Below are 18,327 nucleotides of genomic sequence, written 5' to 3'. Positions count from 1 at the left end.
TGGTAAAGCGGAAGCAGCGCTGGTGATTGTGGCATAATAAAAGTCCCGCTGCTCGTGAGGCGTGTGTTGCTCAATCACTCCAGCACCTCGTTCAGCTCCCACAACACTCAGCCCTGCTCTGCTTCATACTACAGTAACGTTAATAATCGCATCCATTAACATGTTTTCTTCCCAAGTCCTATTGCACTGTCTGTTGAGGTGGAGACCACATGTCCCAAGATTCCACACTCAAACTTGCCGTCATCAAGCTACGCCTTTGTTTTGAATAGGCCTCTAGCCACCTCAAGCGGATAAAATTATTACATACTGCATTTTTAAGTAAAGTTCAAGTATTTTTAAGTATACTTTATGTAGTAAGAATACTAATATCAGTTTACTTGTATACTTGTAAAGGCCAATTTACTCCACACAAACAAATGCCAACAAACAAGTTGGCCACTGGATTTAGAATTTTATGTAAAATAACTGTCATGACTCTAACAGACACCAACAAACACTGACTGAACAGGCTTATGCAATCGAGCCGGTCCCTCCAGTCAGGGGTTTACAGCCCCTACTTCATTGTACCCAAGAAGGGCGATGGGCTGCAGCCAATCCTGGATCTGCGTGTCCTGAATCGGTCTTTTCACAGGCTGCCATTCAAGATGCTTATGCAAAAGCGCATTTTCGAATGCATCCGTCCCCAGGATTGGTTTTGCAGCTATCAACCTGAAGGACGCGTACTTTCATTTCTCAATTCTGCCTCGACACAGACCCTTTCTACGGTTTGCGTTAGAGGGTCGGACATATCAGTACAAAGTCCTACCCTTCGGGCTGGCCCTGTCGCCCTGTGTCTTCACGAAGGTTGCGGAGGTGGCCATTGTTCCGCTCAAGGAACAGGGTGTTCGCATTCCTCAATGACTGGCTCATTCTGGCCAGCTCGTGGGAGCAGTTGTGCAAACATAGGGACATGGTGTTAGATCACCTCAGCCGATTGGGTCTTCAGGTCAACTGGGACAAGAGCAAACTCGCCTTTTTCAGGGGCTCCTGAGGCATATGGCATCCACAGCCGCAGTCACACCACTCGGATTTTCTTCACATGAGGCCGTTTCAACACTGGCTCCACGGCTGGGTCCCAAAATGGGCGTGGCAGCGCGGTACATTCTGTGTCCCTGTGACACCGAACTGCTGTCGCACCCTCACTCAGTGGTCGGACCCTTCGTTCCTGCGGGCAGGAGTTCCCCTTGAACAAGTGTCCAGGCATGCTGTGGTCTACACAGATGCTTCTGCTACCGGGTGGGGAGCCACGCACAACGGGCATGCAGTATCAGGTCTGTGGATGGGGCCTCAACTGCATTGGCATATCAATTGCCTCGAGTTGCTAGCAGTAAGTCTTGCACTGGGCTGCTTCAAGGAGCTGTTGACAGACAAGCACGTAATGGTCTGCTCGGACAGCACTGCGGCCATTACATACATCAGCCATCAGGGTGGTCTACTCTCCCGTTGCATGTCACAACTCGCCCGTCATCATGTTCAGGTAGATCTGTTTGCCTCCCCAGACACTGCCCATTGCCAGTTTTTTTATTCCCTCAGCATTCACGGATGCTCTGGCACACAGCTGGCCCTGGGGCCTAGGCAAATATACGTTTCCCCCTGTGAGCCTTCTCGCACAGCTCCTGTGCAAAGTGAGGGAGAACAAGGAACAGGTCTTGCTAGTGGGCAGTCATTTCCCGTGGAAATCCACCATGTCGCTCTTATTATAAAATATTATTACTGGCTTACCGTTGTGAATCAAGCTAAGATAATGAGATAGTTTTGAACACTGGATGGTTATATACTTGCTCAAAAATTGATTTTAGATCATTTTTAACCAAAAAAAGTTAACTACTGCAGCTTTAATTGACACACAAGGGTTAAATATATCTGAATTAAATTCAAATACCCAAATAAATACTGAATCAACGGAGTAAAGACTATTTTAAGCGAAAAATACTTCCTAGCAGTGATCGGTAGCTTACAGAAATTACTTTCATCAGCAAACAAGTGCCAGAGTGGGGCACATTTTCAGCCTAGGAGCATTTTCAACCACCACTGAATCTGATAGTTCACATGTGTTGGTTAAGTGTTCAAATGAATTCATTGCCAAGTGCAATGAGTAAGGTGCAATCCTATCTACAATAAATGTGGAATACAAACAACTTGAGGATGAGCAATGGCTTTTAGATTTGGCTTTTTTGACTGACCTGACTAACATGCTAAGCAATCAAAATTTACAGCTGAAAGGTAAGAGAAGATAGTGGTCAACAGGAACAGCTCAGTTAATGCTTTCAAAATAAAACTACAGTCACAGCTGCAATGCCACAAATTAGGGAACTTACAAAACATTGCATTTGAGCTGCAACCAAGGGACCAGAATGTTTTCAGAACTTCTAGCAAGGTTCTCTCAAAGTTATGATCAAGCATTTTTCCAGTAACATTAAGAGAATGTTTGTTCAAAGTTTTGATCTTTAATGTTCTCAAAATATTAGCACAAATCTATAATACTAATATACTTATTTAAATGATGATAATAAGATATCAGGAAAAGTTTATACAGTATATGATACTTACCTGAGAATTGTAAATATATTTGCGAGTCAAATCTCGTAGCTCTGTCTCGTTTTGTATCTTTTCAGTTTACACCAAAACATGTTGAGCTCCTCATCAAACACATAAACTCCCTTCCAGTGTGTCATGCCACATGCAACATATTTACCATCAAGTAACAAGATGAGGATCCATATGACAGGTGGAATCAGACAAGATGCAAAAGCTTTAGGACAGTTCTGGTGAGCATTCAAAGGGTTCTGCTGATCATCTGAAGAGTTCTGCTGAGCATTCAAAGGGTTCTGCTGATCATCATCATTTGGCTCTGCACAACAACCACTGTATTTATGTTTAAAAGGCCTTACAAGGAGGAATATTAAAGTAAAAGTAAGAAGAGCAGGTCCAATGAAGATGGACGCTGTTAGCAGTGCATTCATCTCGAATATGCATGGGCATAAAAAAAATTCTAGTTCAACCAGCTTCTCCAATCCAATTAACAAAAGACTCAACGGTAAAGATGTAAAAATAGCAGTTCCTTTCAGATATACCAGTAAATTCTTTAAAAAATCAGGATGCGGTGCCATCTTCTGAGAGAGAGTTCACAATTTGTACAGATTCTTTTAACAAAAAAGAAAACATTATTCACATCATTAAATATAAACTTCTAGTCTCTATAATCAATATAAATAAAGTTACATGAATTTATGTTTTTAACACGTAAAAAAAGTTACCTCAGGTTTTTAAACTCTTTGTACAGGTGATAATATGGTGTTGCGTGTCAGAATGTGTTCTTTTCTTTGTCCTTCTCTTTATTCTATTTTCATGTGTGACTACTTGCCATTGATCAGCTCTGTTAATCTAAATAAGCAACAATAGGTTTCACATTTCCATCTAAATCAGTGGTTCCCAAACACATTCTGTAGCCTCCCCAGCATTTTACATGTCTCCTTTGTCTGACACACCCATTTCAGGTCTTGCAGTTTGGACTAATGAGCTGATGATCTGAATCAGGTGTGTTTGATCAAGGAGACATGGAAAACATGCAGTGTTGGGGAAGCTCCAGGAATGTGTTTGGGAACCCCTGAACTAAACAAATTAGGCTATGGCCTACAGCCACCCAGTGTATCTTGATATTCTCATAATTTGAAAAAAATCTTATTTGTGCTGTTTCATAATAACATATTACTATGTAAAAAATATTTACATTTTTCAAAATAAAATAGGGTATGATGCATGTATAATGCATTATAAAGGTATTCATAATGTACAATATAATGCATTATACTGTATCTTTTCTTAAATAATTGTAACCAAAATTACAATTGATTTGATTTATCAGACAAGATTTAAAAAACAAAACGTACAAGGATTGTTCATATAACATTTCAAAACTGTCAAGGATAATATACACACACACAAAAAAGCCAAAGGCTTATTTCTATTGTGGTCCTCTATGTTTACAAAATGTAAAAACAGATCATATATGTAGAGAAATCACCACCAAGTTCAACACCTGACAATACGTCACCTTTATATTAATAATAAATAGTCATTTTTTAACTTCCTTTCTCAAAAACACTTTAAACTTTTATCTGCTTTATACAACAAGTTGAATCATTCCAGGCAATAGTATATAAAAAATCCATCCCCATTAAACTCTTAATTCTACAAGGATAAATATCAGTGCTATTCCACCTGTAGAATGACTACATTTCTCACAAATACATAATACTATGGAAGCCTGTTTCTATGGAGCCCCTAAAGGGACATGGTGGTGGAGAATATTTGGAATAAGAGGAAAAAATATTTTTCAAAGCTTTTGCGTTCTCTCGCAAAACTTTTGTGAGATCTGACAAATTCTTCCTGTTTAACTTCCCCCTGGCAGTGGTTCAGAAAGCTTTTTTTTTTTTTTTTTTTTTATAAATAGAGATCATTCTCCCACAATTCTGAAAACAAAACATTAAACAAATACACAAAATGCCATGTAATTTAGCTGAGGTTCTGTCAGAATGTTCTATTTAATGTTATAAATTAGTCTCTTTTATAAATATCTAAAATGTTAGGGTTTATAAGTTTATAACAAAAAGGTTACAGCAGGTTTTTAAACTCTTTGTACAGGTGATATGGTGTTGTATATCGTGTCAGAATGTGTTGTTTTCTCTTTTTCCTTCTCTTTATCCTATTTTCAGTTTCATGTGTGACTACTTGCATTGATCAGCTCTGGTAATTTATATGGTGTTTCCTGACAAAGCAAATTTAAAGCAGATAGCAGATAGTCATCTAAACAAATTAGGCTATAGCCGACAGCCATCCAGTGTATCTTTATATTATCATAATTTGAGATATATCCTTATTTGTGCTGTTTCATAATAACATGTTACTATATTAAAAAAAATATTTACAATTTTCAAAATATAATGGGGTATAACTTGGGGAAGGAGCTGATAGAGGCTGGTTTAAATAAACTTGATTTAAAATTGTAAAAAAAAAAAAGATTAACAAATAAATGCTTCTACACAATATTAACTGTTGTACATGTTTTCATTCAGTGTTACAACAATGAGGGTGATTTTGCTAAGTACGGCATCTTTTTTGAACAATATTCGGTAACACTCTATTTAAAGCCTTTATGAATAATGCATTATAATGGTATTCATAATGTACAATATAATGCATTATACTGTATCTTTTCATAAATAATTGTAACCAAAGTTACAATTGATTGATTCATTAGACAAGATTTAGGAACAAAACCAGCAACACTTGTGGCGTGGAGGGGTCGAAAACCCTCCAACCGTTAGTCTGCCATGAGTGAAAGATGGAGAGGAGGAGCGCTAAAGTAAAACTTTGTCCTCTACTCAATATTACGTTTCGCTTGGAAATACGTCACAATACTGGAGAAAAGTCGTTTGCAACTTCCGTGCCACACGTGATTAAGTTAGCTGTTAGCTGATACAGACTCTCTTATCTCCCTATAATAATACGATTTCTGACTGATGCACACTCAACAGCTAGAGAATACCCATGATGCACTGTGAGAGTCACGTGCTGAATGAATTCCCGCGTCTCGCCAGGAGATGGCGCCCACAGCTGAATTAATCATCCATTAATTTTCCAAACCGTGCTGGTCCAACATAGTATAAATTCCTTTTTAAATTGGTCATTAAATTGTTTAACTAAGGTTTGTAGGCTACATGCTAGTTTTCATGGCAGAGTTTAAATATTACTACTGGATTATTTACTACATTACTACGGGAGCTGCCAGTTTGCTACATTTTAAATTATTAAACAGCAAGCACAAACTATGCGAAATTGGCAGCCCTTCTGCCGCAGTCAACTCAGTTTCATTCACTCCTTCAAATGGAATATATTAGTAGAGTAATGTAGGGAATAGTGAATGAGGTATAGGGGGCGATTTTGAACACAGCATGAGATATGCTTCAACTCCAGTAATTAATTTGTGTCGGGTGTGCAAATAACATGAAAAATCAAATGGGATTACCAAACCTTTATAATGAAATAGTGATCGCGATATGAATCCAATCCGTGGAACTTGATTGGGTAAAATGTCCTTGAGTGTCCATTTGGAAAAACAAAAAACAGTAGGCCTTTTGTCCACATAAGCATTAAATGCATGAAATATTGATATATTATCCATTGTTTACATCACATTTCTACTGAATGACCTGCTCTCATCATTCTTCAAGAAATAATGCTACCTGAGCAGCGTTTATGATCTAAAACTGTATATGATCGAATCTCACAAACAAATGTTTTTCAAAATAATGTGGCAGTTTTAGTTATAATATCCAAGCAGTGCTGTCAGAGTTTTATATCCTCCCACCATTGTCATTGTAGTATATCTCAGGAACAAAACTTTTAGCCGATGCTACGATCCAACAACGTATGTTCTGTAACTTCCGCATGCGAGCAAATGTAGGCTACACAGATGTACATCTGTCTCAAGTCTCGACCATTAATGCAGCAAGCCATATTATTTTATAATTGTATAAAATAATCCAGGAAAAAAAGCACAAATTAAGGGCTTTTGTCACAGACACGCCAGGCTCCAACATCCACCAATCACAGCGCACACCTTCCCCGGAGTACTGATCACCGCCACCTGCACCTCATCAACTCACTCATCACCAGCACTACTTAAGACACTCAAACACACAGTCACATTGTCCGGTCTCGTTCCCACCTAAGGACTTACCTGAATGCTTACCTCAAGGACTCTCCTCGCTACTTACCTGTTTCCCTTGTCTCCAAGTTACCTCCAATGTTTCCAGTCTGTGTGTGAGTGTTGTCTGCCTTCCTCGTCTCCATTCTGCTACCGCCATTCTCCATTGTCACTCTGCAACAACAAAGGACAGTATCATTCTCAGTATCTTTCATCATTCACAAACTTTGCATCTGCATACTCACCTGTTGTCACTATTACCTCTGCTTGTGTTCAATAAACATCCTGTTAACCTATCTTCTGTCTCCTGGCTGGTCCTACTGTAACAGAAGACCGGACCAAAACAGCGGAAAACAAGCATGAGTCAACCCGATCAGTTCCAGGATTTGGTGGACGCATTGCGTCTCACATTCGCCACTCATCCACCACCGTCAGCACTCACCTTCACTTCAGCAAACTTCTTCAGCACTTCTTCACTGCCTGTGTACGCCAGTCCCATGGCCAAACCGGTGCCCTACTCTGGTTCGGCGGAGGAGTGCAATGGATTCCTCCTGCAATGTTCCCTGACCCTGGAGATGCAACCGCACCTGTTCCCCAACGACTACACCAAGGTAGCATTTGTGATCTCACAATTATCTGGCAAGGCACTTCAATGGGCAGATTTCATTTGGTCACAAAATAACCCTGTGCTTCAGTCATACTCCAGCTTCGTCGATCACTTCAGAGAAGTTTTCGGAAAACCCTCATGGGATTCATGTATTGGTGAGAAAGTTTATAGTTTGAAGCAAGGAAAGATGTCTGTTAACGATTATGCCATTCAATTCAGAACACTCGCTGCCAGAAGCGGATGGAATGAACAGGTGCTCCTGACGACATATCGCCAGGGTTTCGATCTTCTACTGGTCACACGTCTTCACGTGATGCAAATTCGCAGGTCAGAGTTCACCAAACTTGAACTTTGGAACGCAGCGAAATGTGGAATTTTTCCACACGAGCTTGCGTATCAGGTCTGATGCATTCGCATGCGTTTGAATGGAAGTCAGTAGAACGAAAAGTGCAGTGTGACCACACCTTAAGTGTACAAGGTCTCTGTGCGTGACAAATTTTTAGGATCACGAATACGAACAAACGCATAGCCTACGAAATTTTTAGGCCTTTGCACACTGAGTCCGAAATTTTTTCATGTGTTTTTTCATATTCGTGATCCTAAAAATTCATCACGTACAGAGACCTTGCACACTGAGTCCGATGTGTATTAATGAATCCGTTGCAAAAAACCCCCATCACAAAACAATACAAAATGGAGTCTTCAAGCAGTGAACATGATTTAGTTGTCCTCTCTCTTCTTAGAAAAAAAAAAGATGAAATATTGGGTCCTTCCAATCCCGAGATTGCATAGAGAGAAAGGAGAGTTCACCTCATCTGTCTTTATGTTCGGTCTCTTTGTATTTCACGGCTCCTGAGGGCCGAGGACCCTGACGTTGTGGTGGTCTTCCTCTTCCACGAGGGGCAGGTCTGTTGGGATGAGCAGCGTGGAAGGTGTCCAGCAGGTTAGGGTCAAGAATGTCATTATGTGGAATCCATGAGCGTTCCTCTGGGGCGTAACCTTCCCAGTTCACTAGGTATTCGAGCTGACCACCACGGTGCTGGGAGTCCAAGATCTCACGCACCTCATATGCAGCTCCGTCATCCAGTAGAAGTGGAAGGGGGGGCTCGGCTTCGGTCACAGAGAGAGGAACAGAAGGGTGGTGAGGTTTAAGGAGAGAAACATAGAAAGTGGGGTGAATGCAATACTCAGGAGGTAATTGGAGGTATATTCATTCGATGCTGGGAGATCGGTGACAAAATCTACTCCTAGGTGTGACCAGGGTCTGTTTGGAACGGGCAGAGGAAGAAGCTTGCCGGATGGTAGATGGCGTGGGCTCTTCGAGATGGCGCAGTCCTTGCATCCCTGCACGTAGGAGGAGGCATTGGAGGAGGGCAGAGTTTCTGCAGACCAAGTGATGGGGTTGACAACAATCTGCTCTGGGAGAATGGGTTCAGGTTCCTCTGTATTTTCTTCTGGAGCATGAAGTCTTGATAGAGCATCTGCTTTGACATTTCTGGAACCAGGTCGATAAGCGATGATGAAGTTAAAGCGTGTGAAGAACAGCGCCCAACGGGCCTGTCTGGGGTTGAGTCTTTTAGCGGATCTGAGATACTCAAGGTTTTTATGGTCCGTATGGACCAGGAAGGGATGTCTAGCTCCCTCCAACCAATGCCTCCACTCCTCGAGGGACAACTTGACTGCAAGAAGTTCTCGGTTGCCGATGTCGTAGTTTATCTCCGTCGGGTTGAGCTTGCGGAAGAAGAAGGTGCATGGATGGAGGCAGCTCGGATTCCCCTGCTGTTGTGAAAGGACCGCTCCTGCTCCGGTTGTGGAGGCGTCCATCTCCACTACAAATGGCTTGTTGGGATCAGGGTGTACCAGGAGAGGAGTGGTGGTAAAGGCTTCTTTAAGGGTGTTGAAGGCCTCCGTGGCAGCTGGGGTCCAGGACAGAGACTTGGGCTTGTTGCATAGGAGATTCATGAGTGGGTTTGCAATGGAGCTGTAGTTCTGAATGAATCTTCTATAAAAGTTGGCAAATCCGAGGAATCGTTGGAGTTCTTTTACTGTAGTTGGAGTGGGCCAGTTCTTAATGTCTTCCACCTTCCCCTTGTCCATCCGGATGCCACTGTGGTCGATGTGATACCCAAGGAACTGCACTGAGGACTGATGGAAGGAACATTTCTCGACTTTGAGGAAGAGCTGGTATTCTCTCAGGTGTTTCAGGACCTCCGCAACGTGGTGGCGATGTTCAGCCATGCTCCGGGAGTAGATCAGGATATCGTCAATGTATACCAGAACGAACTTGTGGAGAAACTCCCGGAGCACCTCATGGATGAAATCCTGGAATACGGAGGGGGCGTTGACCAGGCCATATGGCATTACCAGATATTCATAGTGGCCAGTGGGCGTGGCGAAGGCGGTCTTCCACTCGTCCCCCTCGCGTATCCAGATGAGGTTATACGCATTGTGGAGGTCCAACTTGGTGAACACAGTGTCACCGCGGAGATGTTCCAGGGCCACTGGGACGAGAGGAAGGGGATATTGGAACTTAATAGTTATGGAGTTGAGTGCTCGGTAGTCTATACAAGGCCGCAAGCCTCCATCCTTTTTGGCCACGAAGAAGAAGCTGGAAGCAGCAGGGGAAGTAGATGGATGTATGTAACCTTGAGCCAGAGCCTTCTCGATGTACTCCACCATGGCCTTCTCCTCCGGGATGGATAGGGGGTATATCCTTCCCCTAGGCACTGACTCACCCAGAAGCAGATCTATAGCACAATCCCATGGCTGGTGTGGAGGCAGTTTGGAAGCTCTCTTGGAGCAGAATACGTCGCTGAAGGGGGCGTAACACGAGGGAATATCCACAGATCGTTTCTCGATGGGACTTTCAATGGAAGTGGCACAGACAGGGAGATGACGTTTTGACGTTCCCAACCTTTTGGGAACCTGAAACCGGGTCCCAGAGTGGATAAATTGGGAAACGTGTGTACAGCTAATCCATATATTTTGTGAAACGATATCATCACTGCACACCTCGACACTAGTCAGACACCACTATGTAACATAACAGCAACAACAACAACAATAGTGAACTACATGCTTGTGTTCATTCTGCAGAAGCCTATTAGCTTTATTCAAGTAAATTAATAAACTAAGTCTTATTCTCCATTTTTATCTCTGTGGCAGAATTACAGCACCACGTACTGATCTGGCATGTACATTACATCGTTTTGAGTCGGTTTCAGTGGTTTTGTGTGTACGCAGATATTTCTTTGTTTACAGAATGTTTTTAGAACAAGGGAAAAAAATCAGATTGGGAAAGCTCTGGCTTCATGTGGATTTGGCCTAAGAATGCCTATATACTACATGATGTATTTTAATTGTCTCAGTGCGATTGGTAAAATGGTCTCAATTTCACAGCAGTCACTGGTATTATGAGAAAGATTGAAAACTTATGAGAATTTTGTTCTCCTTTTTGGGTGGTGTCTCTTCAATATATATGTGATAACCCTCTCCTCTGCCCCAAAACCAGATGTCGATGTAGTAAATATTTACAATCATTTTGTTCCTGTCTGGGTATTTAAGGGAAGGTGGCAGCAGCCATTTGGGAGAATCTGTAGCCAGAAACCCCCATGCACAGATGGGTGAGTGTGTTAAAACGACTGTGTGTAATATACATTTCTTAATCTTAGAATCCTCTTAGAGCAACTGTAACTGTAACAAGCAGATTTTATGTATTTATTATTTTTAAATTGGCTTCTAATTGTTTAATTATGTCATTGGTAATGATACATTTTTATCTGATAAAATGTTATACTTGGTTCTCTCTGGATTCTTCTGAAATCATTATGACCAGTAGATTAAGTGGAGTCTGGTATTTCTGCAAATCTGTGTTCAGGATCATACTGAGGGCTTAATGAAAGGAGCATGTGACACATCATTCGGGACCTTTTAATTTCTGTCTATTACTGACTTAGCAAAGTGCAGCATTGCGACTAAGAAAACTGTGTTTTGTATGAACAAGCATTCTGACGAGAATTCTGACAATCTGACGTCACTTCTGACGAGATTGTGTCTGTGAGAGAATGACCCAGCCTATCTGAATTCTCTATATGATATTGGGTCCCTAATAAATGGATAATTGAAAGTATGAGATACCCAGAATAATCAAATATCTAAAGTAATACACAGCAAAATCTCCAGAGTTAAATCAACTCTGCTCAGAGTACATATGGTTCCTCTCTAAATAGTGTTAAAATAACACTAAAGCAGAATTAAAGTTAATGAGATAATTAAGCAATTAATTAAGTGATGATTGTGCATTAATGATGAACACCTGCTGTTAACAAGCAGAATGTTAACCTCTTCTTCATGTTTCCTCTTCTTCCAAATTACGATAGTGTTTTCCATAAAGCTCTCAAGAAAGAGCTTGAAGGAGAAACCGATGAACTGAAGTCAAATGTTTATGACTTTCAGATGACCGTCAAAGTGGTTTAAACTGCAATAACTCAAAACAAACAATAATGAAGTTTAGATGCATTTGAAAAAATAATGCATGCATCAGAATTATAAGTTAAACAGAGATGATTTCTCAAAATGCTAAAACGTTTTAACACAATCATTTTCAACTGGCCACTGAAACACATTTAGACATCAACACACCTCATCACACACACCTCAACACACACACCTCAACATGGGTGATAGATAAACAGATAACCTCTGAACATCACAAAACAAGCCATACAATATAGTCGATTTTACCAAATTTTAGTTATTTAATCAAGATGGTAATTAATAAACTGATGAAACAGCAAATTCTCAGTTTGCCTGTTTAAAGTCAGCTTTCTGTCCCAGTGAGCAGTGAAGAGTTCACTGACATCCAGTGCTGAAAATGTGCAACTGACTGGAAACATGAATGGTTACAAATCATGTCAAGTCACACAAGAACTAGTCACCTCTTTATTTAGAGCTGCATACAGTATAGATAATTTCCAACCAACTTTACATGGATAAACAGGAAATAATGATTGAAAGAAGCAAATAATATTGCTGTTGGGACTATTTTACACCAGGGTTACACCCCTAATCTTTCTGAGAAAGACTCTGAGGTTTATATGAACCCTTATTTCACGAGTTTGTGTGCCTATATAATCTTAGCGTAAGTGGTAAACAGATTTGGCTTGCTGTATGCTACAGAGGGGCTCAGAAAGAATATCCTACTCGAGTTCTGATTGCCCCCTTATAACAGGCAAAAATAAGTACAAAAGGAGGAGAAGGGGAGGAGGAGGGATGCCAAAAGAACTAACAACAGGAAGAGGTAAGATGCTGATTTTATACCTTGGTATTTTTATTGGAAGATTAGACTTTCAATAAATACCAAGTATTTATTTACGTACTCCTCCCGAAATTACGTTTATTAACTTCACTAGGAGGACCCACATGTGGTTAATGGTTGATTTTACCTGACATATACCTGACCCATAAGCAGATTGCTACTTATCATTTACGAAAATAATAAAGTGAAATCCATAATATTAAATACAACAATGAATAATATTTTCAAGCTGACTCTTGATTCTGTTTCCTCACCGTGATGTATTGACTGTTTCCTCAAACTCTCCTTTATTTTCTCTACTTTGTTTTCATTGTGATGAAGTTTCTCTTGTAAGGACTTCAGTGATGTATTGAGCTCCTCATGAAAAATAATTACTACCACCCAAATCCCATCACATGCTGTGAAAGACTGATCTCCAGTTATTAAATCAATTTGGTTACAGATTTTGTTGCTAAAGGGGGCAATTGGTTTTTCACATCGGTGATAGATGTTTGATAACTTTTTCATTTTTGCTTACAAAAAAGCTATATTTTGTGTTTACTCAGGTTGCCTTTGTTTTGTGTTGTATTTTGTTTGAAGATCTGAAACTATCTAGTATGAGATACACACAGAAATCAGGATGGTTGCAAATCTGTTTTCACAGCATAAGACTATATTATTCTTCTCATGTGAAACAAGAGACATTTGTCTTACTTTATATGATGGAACAACTTCACTGATGAGTCTGAATGTGTTATTGTCATGTTGTTGTGAATCTCTGCGCACTAAACACACAGGCTGTTTGTCCTCCAGTTGGAGTTTCTCACTGTGTAAACTGCAGATCTTCTCAGAACCACCAAGTTCTTCTACATATACATTTAGTGAATTCATTTTCATTGAGCTCCAGCAATCTAAACTTTACTTTATGAATGTAAAAAAAAAAAACACACTCTGAACGATGAGAAGATTGTGCAATGTTAGTTTGTTTATTTTTAGTTTATCACATCATATTGTATATTGTGTCTATGTATTTGAAACATTTTTGACATTTGATTTGACTTGACATTTGATATTCAACAGTGCTTTGATCTGCCTGCATTGACACTATTCTTTAAGAGCTGCTGTGCAGCCAAAATTATATATTAGTTATCAATGTAAAGCTGCTTTGACACAATCTGCATTGTAAAAAGCGCTATAAAGGTGACTTGACTTGACTTGACTTTAGCAGCCCATAGTGCTGTCATTTAAGCATCTCTCTTTGACAGATCTAGCTTCAATAGTAGGAGAGATCAATCAATATCAATAAGAAAGTACAGAAATGATCAGATAGCACTACATCCTTAATGACAATGGATGAAATGTTTAGACCCTTACTGATAATTAAATCTAGAGTGTGTGAGTCCATGTACATGCTGAGTCAGATCAAAATTATTCAAAACAGTTATGATTTCTTTTGCCATATGGATTTCTGCTTTATCTGTGTGGATATTAAACTTGCCAGTAATAGCAAAAAAGTCAAACTCTTAAGAAATTGTTGATAACAGTTTAGTAAAGTGCTCAACAAAGGCTGGAGAGTATTTTGGAGACCTGAAAATAACTGTAAGTAGAATGTGAGGAGCACCTTTTAACACGATACCCAAGTATTCGAAAGACAAGTAATCACCAAATGACACTTGCTTGCATTGATAGACATCTTTAAATAGAGCAGCAACACCTCCACCTCTCCTAACAGCTCTGCAGACACTCATAAAAGTAAAGTTAGGAGGGGCTGTTTCATTCAGGATTGTTGAACTGCAGCTGTCTTCAAGCCATGTTTCATTTAGTAGCATAAAATCTAGTTTGTTTGTGGTTATTAAGTCATTGACTAGAAGTGATTTATTTTTAAGTGAGCGGATGTTTAAAAGTGCTAAATTAACAGTCTTACTTTCTGTCCCTACAGTAATCTTAGTTTGACGTGTAATAGGCAGCAGATTAGATGGGTTTGCCAGACGGCTTGAGAAGACTTTTGACTTTCTATCATGTAATAGAACATAAATAGAGAAAGCAACAGGCACACTGGGTTCCCACTTGTTCTGCAAACATTTAAGAAAGTTACTATTATCATAGCAGGGACCCGACACATATCACTGATAGCTGTTATCAGTTGTTTTTGGTTTACCTAGAGCAGATGGAGGAAAGTGCGGGCCCTGGCATTGTGGCAGAGGCAGAAGAGCTTTCACAGGAGGAGGGGGAGAGCGAGCTGGGCCCACAGGCTTTGGTGGTTGCTTAGCAATTTTCTTTATTCACATATTTTTGCTGTTATTTAGTAGCTTGTAATGTTCAGTGCTCTGTTCATCTGAATATCACATTTTCACAAGGCTTTCGTTATGTTAAATGTGCCACTGGATCGCATGTCAACGGCGCCGCCATATTGGTCTGGGCAACTTGCCATAACTCATAAGTGGACAGAAGAAAAGTATATATAAAAGTGTGTAAGTGTATGTATATATACAGTATATATATATATATATATATATATATATATATATATATATATATATATATATATATATATATATATATATATATATATATACACACACAGACAGTTCTTTCTGGTTCTTGAATCTGATTGGCTGGTAGCAGTGTGATATTCTAGTAATAACAGCACTCCTACCTTTTCACCATTTGTATCACTCAGCTTGAAGTGACCGTCATGGTGGCCGATCCACCATAATTTTTGCGAATACTACGTGTTGTACCACGAACTGTAGTTTTGAGAGTTTTTTTAGACGAGAATGTAATTGTTTTGATCTGAAATACGCTCTTCAAATACATCCAGTCACTGGATGGCTAGCTGACATCTTCATCCAACTTTTTATTCAACCAAGGTAAGCTTACAGTAAGGGTTCTGCTCAGTGCAGCCCTCAGATTGTCTTCTGTATCCTTTGCAGGCCGTCCCTCAAATGGTGCCAATGGAATTGCTTCTGGTCTCAGTACATTGGCATGGGTGGCCAGTCTTCTGGCAAAATCATAAATACAGATGTTTGGCATGTGTTTCCATGAGAACAACATGTCAGAAAAGTCTCTAGGACTTTCAGCACAGATGAGACATTTCACACTGTAAACCACAACACAAGGACATAAAATGACTGCCCATCCACCTGAAAAGAATAGTTTATTTAGTGTTATGTTTTGTCTGTAGTTCCTTATTTTCACCACTAGATGGTGCTATCTCGACCCAGACTAATTTCCCTTTGTTTAATGGTCCTAATGATCTCACCTGTGTTGAATCACTTCTAATGAGAAACCCTATTTAAGGCCTCAGTTTTTTTTTTGTTTTTTTTTTTTGTTCTTGTTCAGTCCTGATGTTGGTCTATATGCATTGTCATTCCTAAGGATTTTTGGGTTTGAGACTTTTTCTGTCTTCTGTTTTGTTCTTGGATTACATGTTTTTTGTCATCTTTTTGTGGGCTGTGGACTCCTTAATTTTCTTATTGGACTGATGTATAAGAAGATTTTTTCTGTTTGAAAAAAACTTTTTGAATAATCTCTCAAGGAGAGTTGTTTGTGTTACCTGCTCAGATCCATCTAATGTGCTGCCTAAGACTGTGCTAATGTTCTGTATTCCCTTCTTGAAGTAAAGATCTAAAGAGAAGACTCAGATTCTTGGGGTCTCATTATCTTTTATTCCTCTGAATTTGGGTTCAATCTCCTCCTGTGGTGGAGTGGTCAGCATCTAAGTCACACACATGCCAGAGACCTGAGTTTGAGCCCCAGTGGGATAATAACAATTTATTAAAATGAAATTTAATACTTTTCAGAATATGTGCATTTGAACTCAGAGCACAACAAATACCTGATGCTCCCCAAACTTTCTGAAGTATTTTGTCATATGCAGTTCTGGTTTGCATCTCTCCTCTCAGTCTGGATAGAAGATCAGTCTTTGATTGAGTGCCTACTCCACAGGCCTTGCAAAGTTTTTGAATGTCTGCAACCTGTTGTTGGAGCACAAATATGTTTGAAATTAGCATTACAATTATCATTGCCACTGTGAAACTAGTTATTTGTATGTTAAGTCTTGGCATAACTTGAAGGTAACACTTAAGCCCAATCTTAATTCTATTTTATACCCCTTTGCCCTTCCCCTTGCCCCTTGAAACAGAGTGGCAAGGTGTAGGGGTGAAAATATTCCCTAAGAAATGGGACACCACCACTACACGTCATCATACCTAGTTTCTTTTATTAGTGTCCTGTAACAATCGAGACACCCCTACCCCTACCCCTTCATGTGAACAAGCAAAACAAAGGGGTAGGGGAAAGGGGAAGCGGTAAGGGGTAGAAATGGGATTGGGCCTTAATTTAGACCTGTATGGTAATGATTGGTTTTCTTCTTGCCATCATAATTTTTAAATTGCAAAATGTAAGAGGCTGTAAAGAAATTCATAGTGAGTTGTTTAAGGTATAAAATACCTTTAGCTTCATTACTTCATCACTGAGTCTTTCCTCTGTCATATCCATTTCAGTAATGAGGTCTTGTGCACTTGTGCTCTGCACTTTTTGCCACTCTGTGTTTAACACAGTTGGTGCCTTGCATGTGTATCTGCTGATCCAAGTGGCCCAGTATTTAAAATTGGGTTTTATAATGTAAAGATTTCTGTCCCCAACGAAGATCATACAGTGGTGGAGCAGCAACATCTCGCTCCTCCATGGAACCCTCAGGAAATCGATGTTTGCTTCCTGCCGCCTCATGCCTTTCTGTTTCCAGCGAACAAAAAACGAAGTGTTACGGCCCTATCGAGTTTACTCCCTCATATGAGACCTGTAGAAAATGTTCTTTGTGTTTTCCCTGCCGGCCAGCCGCTTCAGGGCACTGAAATTACTTCACCCATAACACCTGGGGTCAGTCTCGAGAGACTGATTCCCCTAGTGGAGCATGTAGAAGCTTGGAGGAACCTTCACAATATATCTCCATGGGTCCTGCGTACGATCTAGAAAGGTTACAGAATTCAGTTAGAGTACCGTCCACCGAAATACAATGGGGTAGTGCACACAGTTGTCAGCCCTGAGCAGGCTCAGGTTATGGATATGGAAGTTCAGTCTCTCTCAGAGAAGGAGGCCATAGAAATGTTTCCTCCTCACGAGAGGGAAACCAGGTTCTACAGCCAGTACTCCATAGTTCCCAAGAAGGATGGAGGGTTACGCCCTGGTTATGCTAACCATCCCTATCATTGTGAGTCAAATCAGATCTGAGGGCTGGTTTGTCATAATAGATCTAAAAGATGTGTATTTCCATATATCCATTCCCAACACAGGAAATTCCTGAGGTTTGCTTTCGGGGGAAAAGCTTACCAATATTGGGTTCTTCTATTCGGGTCTAGCTCTGTCCCCTCGCACCTTCACAAAGTGTATAGATGTGGCGCTGTGGCTCCCTTGAGACTCCAGAGCATCCGTATACTCAACTACATTGACAACTGGCTCATCTTAGCTCAGTCAGAGGAGATGGCGGTTCAACATCGAGATGTCTTCTCTGCCACATAGAGTGCTTGGGTTTAAGGCTGAATGTCAATAAAATCTCACTGTCTCCCCAGCAGAGAACTACATTTCTGGGGGTAGTATGGGACTCCGTTACGATGTGGGCACAGCTGTCTCCTGCTCGTATAGAGAGTATTCTGACAACAGCCACCAACATCAGGC

The sequence above is a fragment of the Megalobrama amblycephala genome, linkage group LG1 (assembly GCF_018812025.1).
Source record: "Megalobrama amblycephala isolate DHTTF-2021 linkage group LG1, ASM1881202v1, whole genome shotgun sequence".
Lineage (NCBI taxonomy): Eukaryota > Metazoa > Chordata > Actinopteri > Cypriniformes > Xenocyprididae > Megalobrama > Megalobrama amblycephala.
Note: the sequence above shows the minus strand (reverse complement) of the source record.